The sequence below is a fragment of the Hyla sarda genome, chromosome 1 (assembly GCF_029499605.1).
Source record: "Hyla sarda isolate aHylSar1 chromosome 1, aHylSar1.hap1, whole genome shotgun sequence".
In the NCBI taxonomy this organism is placed as follows: Eukaryota; Metazoa; Chordata; class Amphibia; order Anura; family Hylidae; genus Hyla; species Hyla sarda.
In genome coordinates this window covers 36,265,146-36,278,259 of record NC_079189.1, presented here as the reverse complement: position 1 = coordinate 36,278,259, position 13,114 = coordinate 36,265,146, and positions in this window count along the sequence as shown.

Genomic DNA, 13,114 nt, shown 5'->3' with positions numbered 1-13,114 from the left:
GAAAACCCCAATTTTGCCAATTTTGGAAGGTTTTGTTTTCACGCCGTACAATTTACGTTAAAAATGACATGTGCTCTTTATTCTTTGGGTCAATACGATTAAAATGATTTCCACGATAACATACTTTTCTATTAGTGTTGCGCTTAAAAAAATCGCAAACTTTTTAACCAAATTAGTACGTTTAAAATCACCCTGTTTTGAAGACCTATAACTTTTTCATTTTTCCGTATAAGTGGCGGTATGAGGGCTCACTTTTTGCGCCATGATCTGTACTTTTTATTAATACCATATTTGCTTATATAGAACTTTTAATACATTTTTTATACATTTTTTTGGGAATAAAATGTTATTAAAAAAAGCATCTATTTTGGACTTTTTTTTTATTTTTACGTTCACGCCATTCCCGTATTATTAACATTTTATTTTAATAGTTCATATATTTATGCATGCGGCGATGCCAAATATGTAAATAAAATATTTTTTAACACTTTTTGGGGGTAAAATAGGGAAAATGGGACAATTTATGTTTTTTTGGGGGGATTTTTTTTTACTTTTTTTTTCACACTTTAATAGTCCCCATAGGGGACTATTTATAGCAATCACTCGATTGCTAATACTGTTCAATTCTATGTATAGGACACAGCACTGATCAGCATTATCGGTCATCTTCTGCTCTGGTCTGCTGGAAGGCAGATCAGAGCAGAAGACGCCGGGAAGGCAGCGGAGCCAGGTGATCTCTGGCTGCCATTCTGGATGATCGGATCGCCGCGGCAGTGCCGCGGGTGATCCTATCATCCATTTTAGTGACCGCGATGCTGCAGATGCCGCGGCAGTGCTGCGAGTGATCCGATCAATCATTTTAGAGACCGCAATGCTGCAGATGTCGTGATCTGTATTGATCTGAGTGGTTAATGGCGGACATCCGCGGGATCGCGGGTGTCCACCATTATGGGCGGGTCCCTGGCTGCGATCAGCAGCCGGGACCTGCCGTGCATGATGCGGGCATCACTCCGATGTTCGCGGTTATGCTTAGGACGTAAATGTATGTCCTGGTGCATTAAATACTTCCTCACCAGGACGTGCATTACGTCCTCCGTCGTTAAGGGGTTAAATCTCTTGTTCCTAAGGACCTTGTTGTTAAGGGGAGTATGCAGAGGTGAACATGTGACTTTTCAGCAACTATGCATCTACTGCCAGTTAACCCCACTACCCAAGTGAAAGTCAAAGCCTTGCGGTAAGCCTACAGTATTTGGGATATTAAACAAGTCAAGTCCAGCAGGTTAGTCAAGTCCAAGTCTCTAAAGAATAGCGTGGGCTGAATCAGCCTTATACAGCAAAATCAACTATAAGTTCCAGGAAGCCGATAAGCTTCCTCACCCTGCAACTCCTTCACGCTAATCTGAGCTGTAACAGATTGTACCATCTTTCAAACCTCAGTAAAGCAAGCCAGTTAACCATAACCTTCCGTCAGAGTGATTATTTGCCCGTGCCTGGCACAGGTGAAGCTGGCCTACCTCGGGTGGTGTATAGGTCAACCATCCACTGGCGTCATGATAAGGTTAATTACGCATTACCCCTTCCGACACCACAACTTTTGACATCACAAACAAGATACGGGTGTATGCCTTATACTGAGAAAAAAACCCAGTCTGAACTGTGTCCAAAATTGCAGAAAACCACACGTCCGTGCAACAGAAATTGCTTCAAAATTGTACAGGACTTTGTCTGTGTAAAATACATATGTTGAAAGGCACTTGTGAAAAGAGGGGGAGGAGAAAAGTTTATTCTGGCTTTTTAAAAAGTGTTAAAGTTGTGCCCACCATGTGCAAAATCCATAAAGGAGCTATGCTGCTTTGTAAAATGTCTGCCGTACCTGAAGGGGTTAATGGAGTCGGAAAAAAGCACATGAGGGAAGCCTGCAAAAGTCAGCATCCTGCCCCTGGGCATGGAAGTCAAGTATCCATCTCTAATCTGAAGTGGAATCAAAAGGGTCCGCCCCCTGTTGGGGGGGGGGGGCTGAAGAGGGCTCACCGCTGAAGAACTTCCGTCCGGTGGCCATCTTGCGGAGACCGGAATAAAGAGCGGAGCACAGCTGGGCCTCTTTAGTCTACAGTCACGGAGTGGAGTAAGATGGAGGAGACACAAGAACCCACGAGGTCTGTGAATCCCAAGATGGTGCCCAGTGACCAAGAAGTTGCTGCGGCAGCTGCCCGAGTCTTCCAGGAGCTGGCGGAGCGGCTACAGAAGCTCTCCTTAGAGGACTGCTTGACAGCGACACCTGAGGGCGAAATGCCAGCATCATCACATGGAGCAACGCCGGTGAGGCTTTCACCACATCATCAGACGTGGGGATCTTGGGCGGAAATTCACACCGAGGAGTCAGAAGAGAGTACCCCGGCAGAAGCCGTATTTCCTGCCCCTTCATCATTCAGTTCTAGCCCAGAGTCCAAATGTGATGATGATATAGAAGGTACTAATGGGCTAAAACTGTAGAGAATGTATACATAAAAATGTTTATGTTAACCTATATTGTGTCTTCTATCTTTATGTCAGCAGGATTGGTCATGCAGAAGGTATCCTGAACAAGATTAGCAGTACCTTGTAGTTAAAATTTGGACATAAAACAAATGTACATACTACTAGTCAGTAATAAAAAAAAATATATATAGCATTAAAATAGGATTGTATAACCTGCAAAAAAAGTATACATATAAAAATGTATAGTCGCTAGAAATCTATATAATAAATATTGTATACAGATAGTGAGTTACTGTATAGTACAGAAATTGTCTTAAGTCAGGACTGTTACCTACAAGTCAGTATGTATATACTCCAGTCCACTGTGCACAGGGTTCTCTCTAAGTGGCCACAAAGAGCACCTGGTAAGTTAAAATAGAACATTAGGTGGAAGTCAATGTTGTTCCTATCTCAACATGGTAAAATAAAATTCTGTTTTGGGGAGAAGTAGCAAAAAGCTGATGGGCCCCGTAGCACAGGAATCTTGGTAGAAAGCCTCTGGCAGCCCGATTCGAAATATATCATGTCATACAGAAAAGAAAAATAGTATATCTATGGTTTCATATGTGTACATATGTATTGTCAATATGTACAAGTGTTCATAGGTTTAAAGTATCAGTAACAGTAATATTGAGTTAAGTGTACAAAGGTACAAAGGACCCTTCACAACAAACCGTTAAAACAACTGTTTGTTTACATTCTATTGGAGTATGTAAGGACCTTCGTAAAAATGCCACATGAACACTTGCAATTGTTTAACACCCTGTCAAGGACATTTGGATTAATGCCCCAGGAAAAATATATAGCCCTGAGAAGGACAATCCAACCAATGCCCCAGGAACTATTTTTGTTTGTTTTAACCAAGGCCCATTAGGCTATTTTCACACCATCTGCCCTAGAGGACATAACGCAGGGGATGGCTTTACTCTAGAGGGGGAGTTTGTGGGGACTCAGTACATAATCACTTGTTCTTCTGTACTCCTGCCCATCCTGTGTGGCAGATGTTGCTCCAATGTCTGTCTTGGTCCCACTTTCCTCAGAACTCTCTATATTTCATAGTATAATGTACTGTTACATAAGGGTTAATGTATTTGTATAATCTATGCACTTGTTGCCTTAAATCTCTTGTTGCTAAGGACCTTGTTGTTAAGGGGAGTATGCAGTGAACATGTGACTTATCTGGCCAATGGGAAGGCTCTAAATTGTCACCTTATATACTGTAGCTAGAGTTCAGGATTCAGATTAAGCCTGTGCTGTGGTACAGTTTGGTGAAGAGTGATGTCTGTCTGTGAGGTGGATCTGAAAGGAGGCCTGAGGCCTAGTCCAGCAACATGATGCTGTGCGATGGGGACTCGATTTGCCCCAAGTTATGCAAATGTGTATATGGGGCACTTCAATTCCATATATATCGCACAGTCCCACTGGTTTGGCTCACATGTACCTTTTTATCATTGTTTTATAGATGATCTTTTTATTATATGGGAGGGTAATGATACAGAAGCACTAAAATTCGTCCAGAACCTTAATAAAAATGACTGGGGAATGATCTTTACCCGAAATTTTTCTACCGATCTAATGGTGTTTTTAGGTTTGGATATTTTTAAAGACCTTTTTGGTGTCATGCAAACCAGAACTCATTTTAAACAAGTGGATGTTAATATTTTTTATTTTTTTTATTTATAGTTCCCATTACCCTAAATGGGTAAAAAACATTCCTTATGGACAATATAAGCGGATAAAGAAAAACTGTTCATTTTAAAGACCAGGCTTTTCTTTTACGTGCCCGTAAAAGGAAAAGAGATTCCCTAAAAAAACTTAACTGATGCTTTTTAGAAAAAGTTAGTAAACTTGAACAAAAAGAATTGGTAAAAAATAAAAGTAAAATTAGAACAGTGGTCCCCCAAATGAAAGGAGATAATTTAAGAGGAAATTTTATTTTATAAGCAACTTTATAACTTTACTCCATTATATTTTGTCGAGTCAATACTCTTTGAAATCAATTAGCTCCAATTAGGATTAAAAATTCAAGTTTGCTTAATACTTACACTTAGTACAGCAGGGCGGCGGGTTCCGATGTTGGGACCTTTTGTTGTAATGAACCAAGATGCCTCTGCTGTGCGTGGATACCTGTGAGGGGAGTAAAAACTAAAGGAAGAGGATTCTGCATGTGGGACTGTGTTTGGTAATTGAGTTAACATTGTACAGAGAGATAATAACTGTACATGTCTGATACCTATCAAATATAACTATTTATTGCATTGATTTGTATTTTTAAATGATTTCTGTTTATAAATTGTTACATTTTAGCATTAGTTAGTAACACATCCTATTTGTGGTAATTGGCAGCAGGACAGTCCCGGCGGTCCAAGATTGGCCCTAGGCATTCTGCAACATTTATGGTTCCGTGCCTATGTTAGCCAAGTCATTTCAATATGAATAGTATAAACAGGTGTGTAAAATAATTGTTTAGAGGAATTTGCATTCCGAGGAATATGATCTGAAATACAACATTTACTAAAATGGCAAAGAATGATTACATATTCTGCAGAAGTAAGTGTTACTGTGGGCTATGTTTAGAAAAGAAATATATATTGATTCAATACAACTATATTTAATAGAGAAGGAACAGAAGTGCCTTAGAGGTTTTATATGAATAAAGGTTAATCATTCTATAAATGAAAAGTTTTCCAACTTTCTAATATACTTTATGCTTCAATGTCTTCTAAGTTTTAAGATTTTAGTTTACGGTCAGTGACTTAGAGGGTTCTGGTCTATTTTCAGTGGTAGCAATGCAGTAGATGAGAGGACTACAATGGGATTGGAATTCCACAGTTCCCGTGGGACCCAATATAAAAAAATAAGGAGGCATTTTTTAGCCTTGTGTGGATGGGAGCGGGCTGTCATAGAAAATAGAGCGGATCCTACAGGAAGAATGGTACAGGGGGTTATAAAATGGCACAAGGGGTGATGAAATGGCAGAGGGGGTGATGAAATGACACAAGTGTCGTGTTCCAGCAAAAAAATGCTGTCCTGTGGGCTAAAGATTGCTTTGGGCATCCTTGCTGCTACTGTGCTGGACCCACTACTTCATTTTATATTCGGTCATATTGTACTGTGTTATGTTGTGATAAATGATGTTACTGTACCTCTAAGGCACGGGTGTTAAACACAAGGCCCGCGGGCCGAATCATGTGGCCCGCGTAGCCGCCGCCAGCCTTCACCTTTTATTCTCGCTTTTCTTTTTTTTGACGCTTTTCTTTTTACACAAGAAAGCCGCCTCTTCAGCGCATGTGCGGCAGCCTACAAGCCAGAGAACGTCTGCCCTCTAGCGATCCTCCTTCGGTCCTCCTGGTCCTCCGCCTCTATGGTTGTACGCACGGGACGTCAGTGACGTCCCGTGTGTACAACCATAGAGACGCAGGAGGACAAGAAGGACGGCAGGATCATCGCAGGACGTGCGCCGGCCGGGGCCTGGTAAGTGACCGGCGGCATGTTATCTTCTTCAGCATTCCGGTCACCGCTCGACCGGTCCTGGCACCTACTGCTATGGTCCATAGGCCATAGCAGTAGATTGTGACCCCGGGCCGGAGGAGCGATGACCGGATCACAGTGGGGGCAGCACACAGACATACAGCCTCCAGCCATACACTGTATATGGCTGGAGGCTGTATGTCTGTGGAGAGGGAGGGAGGGGGGTGCTGCCAACCTAATGTGGGGGGAACTATACTGCCAACTAATGTGGGGGAACATGCTGCCAACTAATGTGGGGAAACATGCTGCCTACCTAATGTGGGGGGAACTATACTGCCAACCTAATGTGGTGGAACATGCTGCCAACTAATGTGGGGGAACATGCTGCCTACCTAATGTGGGGGGAAATATACTGCCTACCTAATGTGGGGGGAACTATACTGCCAACCTAATGTGGGGGAACATGCTGCCTACTAATGTGGGGGAACATGCTGCCTACTTAATGTGGGGGGAACTATACTGCCTACCACAGTGGGGGCAGCACACAGACATACAGCCTCCAGTCATACACTGTATATGGCTGGAGGCTGTATGTCTGTGGAGAGGGAGGGAGGGGGGGTGCTGCCAATCTATTGTGGGGGGAACTATACTGCCAACTAATGTGGGGCAACATGCTGTCAACTAATGTGGGGAAACATGCTGCCTACCTAATGTGGGGGGGAACTATACTGCCTATCTAATGTGGTGGAACATGCTGCCAACTAATGTGGGGGAACATGCTGACTACCTAATGTGGGGGGAACTCTACTGCCTACCTAATGTGGGGGGAACTATACTGCCAACCTAATGTGGGGGAACATCCTGCCTACTAATGTGGGGGAACATGCTGCCTATCTAATGTGGGGAGAAGTATACTGCCTACCTAATGTGGGGGAACATGCTGCCAACTAATGGGGGGAACATGCTGCCTACCTAATGTGGGGGGAACTATACTGCCTACCTAATGTGGGGGGAACTATACTGCCATCCTAATGTGGGGGGAACTATACTGCCAACCTAATGTGGGGGGAACTATACTGCCAACCTAATGTGGGGGAACATGCTGCCAACTAATGTGGGGGAACATGCTGCCTACCTAATGTGGGGGGAACTGTACTGCCTACCTAATGTGGGGGGAACTATACTGCCAACCTAATGTGGGGGAACATGCTGCCTACTAATGTGGGGGAACATGCTGCCTATCTAATGTGGGGGGGGACTATACTGCCAACCTAATGTGGGGGAACATGCTGCCAACTAATGGGGGGGAACATGCTGCCTATCTAATGTGGGGGGAACTATACTGCCTACCTAACGTGGGGGGGAACTATACTGCCAACCTAATGTGGGGGAACATGCTGCCTACTAATGTGGGGGAACATGCTGCCTACCTAATGTGGGGGGAACTATACTGCCTACCTAATGTGGGGGTAACTATACTGCCAAACTAATGTGGGGGAACATGCTGCCTACTAATGTGGGGGGACATGCTGCCTATCTAATGTGGGGGGAACTATACTGCCTACCTAATGTGGGGGAACATGCTGCAAACTAATGGGGGGGGGGACATGCTGCCTACCTAATGTGGGGGGAACTATACTGCCTACCTAATGTGGGGGGAACTATACTGCCAACCTAATGTGGGGGAACTATACTGCCTACCTAATGTGGGGGAACATGCTGCCAACTAATGTGGGGGAACATGCTGCCTACCTAATGTGGGGGGAACTATACTGCCAACCTAATGTGGGGGAACATGCTGCCAACTAATGTGGGGGAACATGCTGCCTACCTAATGTGGGGGGAACTATACTGCCTACCTAATGTGGGGGGAACAATACTGCCAACCTAATGTGGGAGAACATGCTGCCTACTAATGTGGGGGAACATGCTGCCTATCTAATGTGGGGGGAACTATACTGCCTACCTAATGTGGGGGAACATGCTGCCAACTAATGGAGGAACATGCTGCCTACCTAATGTGGGGGGAACTATACTGCCTACCTAATGTGGGGGGAACTATACTGCCAACCTAATGTGGGGGAACATGCTGCCTACTAATGTGGGGGAACATGCTGCCTACCTAATGTGGGGGGAATTATACTGCCAACCTAATGTGGGGGGAACTATACTGCCAACCTAATGTGGGGGGAACTATACTGCCAACCTAATGTGGGGGGAACTATACTGCCAACCTAATGTGGGGGAACATGCTGCCTACCTAATGTGGGGGGGGGAACTATACTGCCTACCTAATGTGGGGGGAACTATACTGCCAACCTAATGTGGGGGAACATGCTGCCTACCTAATGTGGGGGGAACTACAAGGTACTGTACATTGCGGTAGGAGGGGTAGTCTTATATGGCGAGTATATCCCAAACTCTACATTTTAACTGTAAAAGTTGGGGGTCGTCTTATACACCCAGTCATCTTATACGCCAGCATATACGGTATGTAGGGGGGGGAGGGGTCCTACAGATACAACCGGCCCTTTGAGGGTGACCAAACTGCTGATGCGGCCCCCAATGAATTTGAGTTTGACACCCCTGCTCTAAGGGATTGCTGCACAGTGAACCAGGTGACCCTGATGTCCCAATGGGAGCCCCCAACATTGGCCTTTATGTAGTGTAGGGGGAGGAGCTGTTCAGTCTTGGTCTGAGTTTGGACCTAGTTAGTTAGAAAGAGAGGAGCCGTACAGCCTAGGCAGTGCTGTGTGGAGAAGTGTGTGAAGAAGCCAGAGGAGGCCTAAGGAGGAGAAATCCAAAATCTGCAGCCATGCCAATCTCAGGACACCCGCTCACTCAGGTGAAAGTCATAGCCTAGCAGTGAGCATACAATTCTGGGGGAAAACATTCTCTTCAGTCAGTCAGTCTAAAGTAAGCATGGGCTGCTATTTAATCTCAAGTCTCAGCAACTACAAATACCAGCAAGGCAACAGGCTATCCTAGATCACTCTACACTTCCCTTTGCACCAACAATTCCTGCTTTAGTAAAGATAGTCATCCATAACCTTCTATCAATGTCCTCCTTGTGCCCACACTTGTCCCAGAAGAAGCTATCTCATCCTAGGACCGTGTAGGTTAACAGTGCCCTGGCACCATGTAAAGTTCATTCCATCTTCCTTTCCTCCCTGGTGTTGCCACACAAGGTAATGATGAAATGGCAAAGGGGTTGATGAAATAACACAAGGTAGTGATGAAATGGCACAAGGTAGTGATGAAATGGCACAGGAGTGATGAGATGGCACAAGGGTGAGATGGTCAGAAATACACAGGGAGGGGGCGAGAGCTCTACTGTAGGTAACTAATACTGCTCTATCGGTTGTATCCAGATTACACAATGCTCGGTGACACAATTACACATTAGCAGCTATTGTACAAATCTCTCTGGTAGTTTCTTACACTTGAAATGGATAAGTGACCACATTACATTTTCAAAAAGTGGGATCAGGAGATAGTGGTGGGTCATATTGGGTCAATTTTTTGCCACGGCCAGGGAACTGAGCTGACCTTAGACCTGACCTTTTTGCAGGCGTATATTATAGTAAATTTGGGGCAACAGGAGGTCATGTCCCCTTTGAGCAACATTAAACCCACTTTATTTCAGACTTTTTAAGCTAGTTATCTAGTGACATACATGTTGTAGTAAATTAAGCCAGGAAAGAAGGTAAGAACTCATCTTTATTTTGTGTACAATACTGTAGAGCTGCACAAGAGGTAGAAGAGCATTAATACTGGTCTGGGCCAGATGGAAAAGTCAGGAAAAGGGGACAACTATAATCTAAATCAGACATCGCCTGTAAGATATTGTATATAATTGTTTATTTTCTCATGACAAATAATCACTCCTGTCACCTGTCTTGTGCATGTCAGTAGTACTAAAGCATGTCATGGCAGTATTATTTATACAGATAGCCTCCCAGACTCCTCCCCACGAAGCTCTATCTGTATTCTGCTGCTATCTCAATGGGATCAGCATACATAGTAGTTACATACCTCCCCATTAGCTGTGTTTACATGCACTTTTCAGGTGTTTTTACTCTTCTTGTCATCATTTTCCTGAAATCAAGGAAAAAATAATAATTTTTTACCACAGCAGTGTAAGTCATTAGTAAGTTAAAGCATGCTATTTTTACTGCAATTTTGGACAACTGCTGCAAAAAAAGCCATAAAACTTCCAGAAAGTTGCAAAAACACGTAAAAAATGAAGTGGAAATGCAACATGTAAACACAGTCTACTGATTTTCTCTAAAATATTTAATTTGAATAAGAAATTGCATTAAAGGGGTACTCCGTTCCCTTGCTTTCGGAGCTCCACTCCCCAGCATCCGGAAGTTATTGTTCCGAACGATGTGTGTGCGGGCTCGCGTGTTCAGGGCTGCCCCTCGTGACATCCCGCCTGCCCCCTCTACAAAAGTCTATGGGAAGGGGGCTTGACATCGTTCGGAACAATAACTTCCGGATGATGGGGAGTGGAGCTCCAAAAGCAAGGGAAAGGAGTACCCCTTTAAATGCAAGCAATGGCTGCATATAGTGTGAACTGATACCAGCCCACTGATGATTCTGAGCAGTTTAGGCTTCTGAAGTCTAGCCAGGAAATTAGATTGGCCTCAAGTTAATTGCAGTGATGAGACTCCACAATCCTCTTTTTGCAAAGTCAGAGGATTTATGGGAAACGTAGGCAGCAAAAGAAAATAATTTCTGCTATTATATAGCAATTAGTATGTCTAAAAACACATGTCTGCCACATCACCTAAAACAGGTAAGCATAAGGCATACACAAGAACCTTTACATTATTCTCAAATCATAGCTTATACTGCACTATATAAGAAAAAAAAACAGAACAATGAAGGATCCAGGGATAGAAACACAGAGCTAATTTATGTTAAAAACAGCATCACCTCTGTTCTCAGGTTGTGTGTGGTATTGCAGCTTAATTGAGTTGAATGGAGCCAAATTGTAATATGACATAAAACCATCAAGGACAGGGGGTGCTGTTTTTGATAAAAATTAGAACTGTGTTTCTATCTCTGGATAATCCCTTTAACCAGTGTCCCAGATGAAGTTTAGCAATACCTCTGGCTGTCAGTAAGGCTAGGTTCACACTACAGAATTTCCGTCTGCAATCCCGCTTTGAGATTGCAGGCAGAAATTCCGCTTGCTAAAATGCATAGTGTAGTGAATGGGTTTCCGTTCACAAATTCACACTTCGGAATCTGTGAAGCGGAATTTGTGAACGGAAAATCCGCTTGGAAATTTCCGCCTGAAGAATGGCGTTGCTCATTCTTCAGGCAGAAATACTTGCGGTATCCAAAAAGAGAAAGAAACACGCAAAACAGCGCACACCCATAGATATCAAAAGAGTACTTTTATTAATACATGAATCAAAGAGACAGACAAGATTGTTTTAAAAACATTTAAAACAGGCCTAAAGCAGCCAAAGCACAAAAACGGGGTGAGCTCCCTCAACAAAGGGATCCCCACTCAGGGCACATGCCTAATACAGTACATCAATATCGTCCCTATGTCATACAAATAAACTACCGCATGACACTAAATTCATCACAACAGCCCATATACAACCTGTATTCTCATGTAGCAAGTAGTGGTGAAGTGACACAGGACGGTTAATGGAGGTGTTACCAGGCAAGTGCCCCCCTAAGACCCCACTTAGTCACACAACACCCCTGAGGAAGTTGCCGACGGGCAAAGGAACGCGTGGGGTCTTAGGGGGGCACTTGCCTGGTAACACCTCCATTAACCGTCCTGTGTCACTTCATCATTACTTGCTACATGAGAATACAGGTTGTATATGGGCTGTTGTGATGAATTTAGTGTCATGCGGTAGTTTATTTGTATGACATAGGGACGATATTGATGTACTGTATTAGGCATGTGCCCTGGGTGGGGATCCCTTTGTTGAGGGAGCTCACCCCGTTTTTGTGCTTTGGCTGCTTTAGGCCTGTTTTAAATGTTTTTAAAACAATCTTGTCTGTCTCTTTGATTCATGTATTAATAAAAGTACTCTTTTGATATCTATGGGTGTGCGCTGTTTTGCGTGTTTCTTTCTCTTTTTGGATAATGTATTACGTTGATACGTATAGCAGCACCCCTTCTCTAATTGATATAGCTGAGCCCGCTCACATTGTAGAAATACTTGCGGAACACATTGCAGTCATTTGGAGACTGCAGTGTCCGCACGGTCCTAGCTCCGACTGGCCGAAACTTTCTGCCTGGAGATTCCGCAGTGTGAACCTAGCCTAATGCTTCACTGCACCAGCAGAGGATGCTACAGGGAAAATCTATGGTCAACTACCCATTGCCCCAGTAATAAAAGAGTTAATCGCCAGGTGCACAATTCCACTTTGAAAAGACAGTGGCCCTGATTTACTATTGTAAACCCAACATGTTTTATCGTGTTGTGCGCCAGATTCTGGTGCATTGCACCAGAAATTCTCTCTGCGCCAGAATTGAAAAAAACCCAACCAACTCATTGGTCCCGACCAACTCCATTTAACTGGGAAAACCCGAAAAGAGGCGTGATGTCAGAAAAGGGGGTGTGGTCAACTAACAGGGGGCATGCCCCCAACATTTTCAAATATCCAAACATATTTACTAAGGTTTTCACAGAAAATGTGGTGGATTTCAGCTGAAGGAAACCAGACAGATCAGAGCATAATGCAAAATGTAGGGAGACCATAGGAAATACTGCGGAAAAATATCAAACACAAAGAAAACTCCACTCCACTCCACTCTTAGTAAATCAGTGCCAGTGCCATGGAAGGAAGAAACATGTCAGAAGGCATTTACAGTGGTCCCTCAACATACGATGGTAATCCGCTCCAAATGGACCATCGTTTGTTGAAACCATCGTATGTTGAGGGATCCATGCAATGTAAAGTATAGACAGTGGTCTACAACCTGCGGACCTCCAGATGTTGCAAAACTACAACACCCAGCATGCCCGGATAGCAGTTGACTGTCCGAGCATGCTGGGAGTTGTAGTTTTGCAACATCTGGAGGTCTGCAGGTTGAAGACCACTGGTATTAGAGGCTATACTCACTTGTCCCCGCCGCTCCGGACCG